The sequence below is a fragment of the Chelonoidis abingdonii genome, chromosome 22, assembly GCF_003597395.2.
Source record: "Chelonoidis abingdonii isolate Lonesome George chromosome 22, CheloAbing_2.0, whole genome shotgun sequence".
NCBI lineage: Eukaryota > Metazoa > Chordata > Testudines > Testudinidae > Chelonoidis > Chelonoidis abingdonii.
The window spans coordinates 17,854,095-17,860,023 of record NC_133790.1 but is presented as its reverse complement, the minus strand read 5'-3'; positions in this window follow the sequence as shown (position 1 = coordinate 17,860,023).

Below are 5,929 nucleotides of genomic sequence, written 5' to 3'. Positions count from 1 at the left end.
ATTTAAAAACTTTAGTGCCTACAAGTCCACTTAGTCCTACTCTTTGTTCAGCCAGTCCGCTCAGACAAACAAGTTTGTTTACATTTGCAGGAGATAATGCTGCCATTCTGGTTTACAATGTACTGAAAGTGAGAACAGGATTATGCATGGCACTGTCATAACTGGCATCAGCAATATTTACATGACAGATGCGCTAAAGCATTCATATGCCCTAATGCTTCAGCCACCATTCCAGAGGACATTGTCCATGCTGATATGGGTTCCGCTCAGTGTGATCCAAAGCATGTTCATTTTCATCATCTGAGTCAGATGCCACCAGCAGAGATTAATTTTCTTTTTTGGTGGTTTAGGTTCTGCATTGGAGTATATGCGTCTCTTAAGAACTTCTGAAAGCATGTTCCATTAACCTCATCCTTCTCAGATTTTGGAGGCACTTCAGATTCTTAACCTTGGGTCGAGTGCCAATCCATCTTTAGAATCTCAATTTGGTACTCTTCTTTGCATTTTGTTAAATCTGCAGTGGAGTGTTCTTTAAAATGACATGTGCTGGGTCATCATCCAAGACTGCTATAACATGAAATATATGTCAGACTGCGTTATAGCAGAGCAGAGGCCATTAATTCTCCCCCAAGGAGTTCAGTCACAAATATAATTTCACACCATTATTTTTTTTAACGAGCGTCATCAGCATGGAAGCATGTTCTCTGGAATGGCAGCCAAAGCATGAAGGGGCATACAATGTTTAGATATCTGGCATGTAAATACCTTGTAAAGCCAGTTACAGAAGTGCCATGCGAACACCCGTTCTCACATTGAGGTGACGTAAATAGAAGAGGGCAGCATTATCACCCATAAATGTAATCAACCTTGTTTGTCTTAGCATTGGGCTAACAAGAAGTAGGACTGAGTGGACTTGTAGGCTCTAAAAGTTTACATTGTTTTGTTTTTGAGTGCAGTTATGTATAAAAAAAAATCTATATTTGTAAGTTGCACTTTCATGATAAAGAGATTGCACTACAGTACTTGTATGAGGTGAACTGAAAAATACTATTTCTTTTGTTTATAATTTTTACAGTGCAAATACTTGTAATAAAAAAGTGAGCCGTGTACACTTTGTATTCTGTGTTATAACTGAAATCAATATATTTGAAAATGTAGAAAAACATCCACGAATATTTAATAAATTCTATTGTTTAACAGTGCAATTAAAACAGCGATTAATCACGATTATTTTTTTGAGTTAATTGTGTGAGTTAACTACAATTAATCAACTACGATTAATCAACAGCCCTAATGCATAGTTGGGAAATGTTTTTGGGTTATGTCTAACTCATGCTTTCTCTCAGTTGTGAAAACCTTATTAAAGATGCCACAAGCTTTTTTTGAGAAGCATATTTGCAAATATTTTGCAAGTAAATGCAAGCCTTTATGCTACCAGTGTTTAAGTAGATTGCATATTCATGAGCTAAAGCTGTTACTAAAGACCTGCCCATGAAGGCATTAAGCCATTGAATGGATAACAGCTAATTTTTGAATCTAGCTAAGCCTTGAAATAGGTACGCCTTCCTCCTTCAGTGAAGAATCATAAATCTCCTTGAGAAACCAGCAGCGCACACTGTGCCCGTTCCTCAACTTTACAGCGCTCATCAGTGCTTACTCTGTTCATCTAATCTATACAAGAAAACTGCAGCAGCAACCAGACAGTGGAGGAGGAGGAGGAAGGAAAAACACATCAGAAAAAAATAAGCCATAACATAGCCTCATGGAGTAGCAACCTTCCAGTTCAGCATGGTTTCTGCAACATCATTGGTGAGCTATTTGCAAAGCACTGCCAAAGAATTAGACTTAAATTTTTCTTGTGATAATTTTAATGGAATAGGAAAATGCTACTATTTAGAGTAGGTATTCCTGGAAAGAAGACACAAGTTAACCTGGGCAAACAGAGAGAAAGAGTAGGATTTAATTTGGATTTAAGATTCTTAGTAGTTATTAATTGGTTGTCTTAAGACTGCTGCTTGAATGGCTTCTTTTAAGTAATTAATTTTAATATTTTCTTAGGTTTCATGGCATCTAATTAAGATTGCTCACTTTGTCATTTATAAAATGTTTAACCATGATAAATTGAACCGGACTCCCTGGCCTTCAAGGACAAGTACTTTGCCCATCTATATACTGTGTAGCTATGATCCACTGAGACAGGACTCATTACTGACTTGAGGAATAATGTACTTTGGTTGAAAACCCTTTTTAAGCCCCACATAATTCGAGGTTTTGCCACTTGATCTCTCAACAACACTGCCAATCTTTGAGATGCATAGTAGTGGTGGTGCATTTCAGAAGAAAAGTCATTCCCGTCTACCATCACCTGGGCAACTGGCTGATGGGGCAGATCTCAGCAGGAACCTGCAGCACACTTAAAGTACACCCTCTTCCTTGTTCTCTCCGCTGGGTCTCTTATCTCATCACAGATAACTGCGTTCACAGAAACCCTGTTTACCTGCTTTGGACATGCAATGGATGTCTCTTGACGGTCAGTTTGTCCCATTCTGTGAACAGCACTATTATATCGATTATAGTGTATACTTTAGTGTAAACAGAATAGTAATGTTATTTCAACAAGCTTATTTCCCTGCGAACTCTGTTTAAGTGGATTAGATTGTATTAGCATTAAGTGTAGAGTAGCTGGGACAATACTTTAATAAACAGAGGGCAGAGGGTATCCTCATTATAAGGTTCTTCCTGCTAAAGCTACTTAATCCTGACTCTCAGTCCTGCTGGCTTCTATTGTTAATGTCCCTTTTGCAAACTCACTAAGCATAGCATGCACAGTGTAAGAAAAGTTTTCAAGCTATTGGATACACAGCTGGAAAGAGAACCTGAAAAGGACTGAAAATGACAAGGTGGAATACAGAAATAGAAAATGAACGTACTAACAGGAAAAAAGAGTGAATAACAACAGAGCACGAGTGATCAGTCTGGTTTGGTTTTCTGGGCTCAGGAAGAAGGTGTCTTGGAATCTGTGTTTGAAGGCACCTCCTGGGCGGTCACCAAAGCTCTTTTCAGTGTGTGAAATGAAATGGAAAACAATAGTTCTGCAGCAATTGCTTTTATCTCTTCTGCTCAAGTGTTTCCTGAATTTGTCAGCAAGATGCCTGACTCCTTTAGCAGTGTAAACAGTTTGGCATTTCCTGAAATGACGGCACCATGTGGCATTATTCAAAAGGCAAAGTGAAAGGTTCCGCTATGAATAAGGGAGTTCAATCTTTTTCCTTTCCCATGTTCCACTTCATGGCTTCCACAAGGAAAATGAGAACACAAATTTTAATGCAGCTGTGGAGGATTCCTACCCAATCCNCTAGCCTAAAAATATCCATAAAGCAAGAATTTTACAATGTTGAGTATTTTGTTGGAGCTAACAAGAAATTCTCAGGTTTTTCCAGTGATTTTTGTTTTCATTCCTTCTCATGGGGCAAGGTTTTCATGGGAAGCTGTGTGCAGATAGAGCTGTACCATTTTGAGGTTTCATGTGTGCTCCAACCATAGAGTACTTTATTTTTCTTTCTCAGATGGATTATTTTGTGCCCCAACCTGCACTCATTTGAGACCTATTCTCCCTCGATGTGCGCACATTATAATGGCCCTTAGTGTTAATGAGTTGTGTGTGTACACATCGGGGGAGAATAGACCTTATTGTTGAGTGTGTTTGAAAGCCAGGGTAGAATCCACAGGTACCTATACAGAGGGAGATTAACTGACATGGAAGTTGGAAAGAGTTCAAGAGAAATTATAGAATCATAGGGTTGGAAGGGATCTCAGGAGGTCATCTAGTCTAACCCCCTGCTCAAAGCAGGACCTAATCCTCAACTAAATCGTCCCAGCCAGGGCTTTGTTAAGCCTGATCTTAAAAACCTCTAAGGAAGGAGATTCCACCATCTCCCTAGGTAACCCATTCCAGTACTTCACCACCCTCCTAAAGTTTATCCTAATATACAACCTCCCCCACTGCAACTTGAGACCATTATGCCTTGTTCTATTAAATACCAGTCAGAGCTCAACCAGCTAACCATTCTGCATAATGTTGATTGGCTGAAACTTAAGAAAAATACACTGTTGATACATAAGAACTTAAAGAATAAGCAGAGCCCTGCACGGATACAAAATTTATATCCACAGATATAAATTGGTATCTACAGAGCTGCAGGGCTCTACTGGGAACTGCAGTAGGGAAAGCAGCAGCATGTCAGGCTGATGCTCCCAGGAGCCCACACTCCACGCCAGCAGCTCCTCTGGCTAGCATGGCTGTTCTGCTCCAGCCCTGCCAACTGCATTGGCACTATGTCCATCGGCAGCTGTCCCTGGTTGTGCTAGTGTGTGCAAGTGGCTCTCACGCTCCCAGACAGGATTCCCTTCCATGCTGCGGTCTGTGTCTCCTGCCCGGGAGTGTGCCAGGGACAGCTATCGTTAAGCTTGGTGCCTGCCCCAGTGCGTGGGGCTGGGGGCAGTACAGCCAGGCTGGAGGAGCTGTCTGCGTTGGGTGCTGGCTTCTGAGAATGGCGACCCGACATGCTGCTGCCTTCTCTGCTGCAGTTCCCAGTAGAGCCCTGCAGTGCCGCAGATAGCAATTTACATCTCTGGATATAGATTTTGTATCCACCCAGGGCTCTAAGAATAAGGCTTCTGATGTAATCCTGGCAATTATAGGCTGATTAACCTAACTTCAGTACCAGGCAAATTGGTTGAAACTATAATAAAGAACAGAAAGGTCAGACACATAGATGAACACACGATGTTGGGGAAGAGTCAACACAACTTTTGTAAAGGGGAATCACCAATCTATTAGAATTCTTTGAGGGTGTCAGCAAATACATAGTCAAGGGTCATCTAGTTGATACAGTTTACATGGACTTTCAGACAGCCTTTGACCAGGTTGCTCACCAAAGGCTCTTAAGCAAACTAAGCAGTCATAGGGTAAGAAGGAAGGTCCACTCATGGATCAGTAACTGATTGAAAGATAGGAAACAAAGGATAGGAATAAATGGTCATTTCACAGTGGAGAGAGGTAAATAGCAGGGTCCCCAAGGATCTGTACTGGGACCTGTGCTGTTCATCATATTCATAAATGATCTGGAAAAGGGGGTAAACAGTGAGATAGCAAAGTCTGTAGACAATACAGAATTACTTAAGATAGTTAAGCATGCTACAAAGAATTACAAAGAGATCTCACAAAACTGCATGACTGAGCAACAAAATGGCAGATGAACTTCAGTGTTGATAATTGCAAAGTAATGCACATTGGAAAATATAATTCCACCTACATACCCAAAATAATGAAAGTCTAAATTAGCTGCTACCACTCAAGAAAAAAGAGCTCTTGGAGTCATCATGGATAGTTCTCTGAAAACAGCTGCTTAATGTGCAGCAACAGTCAAAAAAGCTAACAGAATGTTAGGAACCATTAGGAGAGAGATAGATAATAAGACAGAAAATATCATAATGCCACTGTATAAATCCATGATATACCTGCACCTGGAGTACTCTGTGCAGTTCCAGTTGCCCCATCTCAAAAAAGTTATATTGGAATTGGAAAAAGTACAGTGAAGGGCAACAAAAATGAGTAGGGGTTTGGAACAGCTTTCATATGAGGAGAGACTACAAAGGCTGGGACTGAGATTTAGATTCAGTTTAGAACAGAGATGACTAAGGGGGAGGGATATGATAGAGGTCTACAAAATCATGAATGGTGTGGAGAAAGTGAAAAAGAGTTATTTACCCCTTCACATAACACAAGAACCAGGGATCGCCCAATGAAATTAATAGGCAGCAAGTTTAAAACAAACGTTAGGAAGTAGTTCTTCACATAATGCACAGTCAACCTATGGAACTCCATGCCAGGGAATGTTGGGAAGGTTTAAAGGATAACTATTCAAAA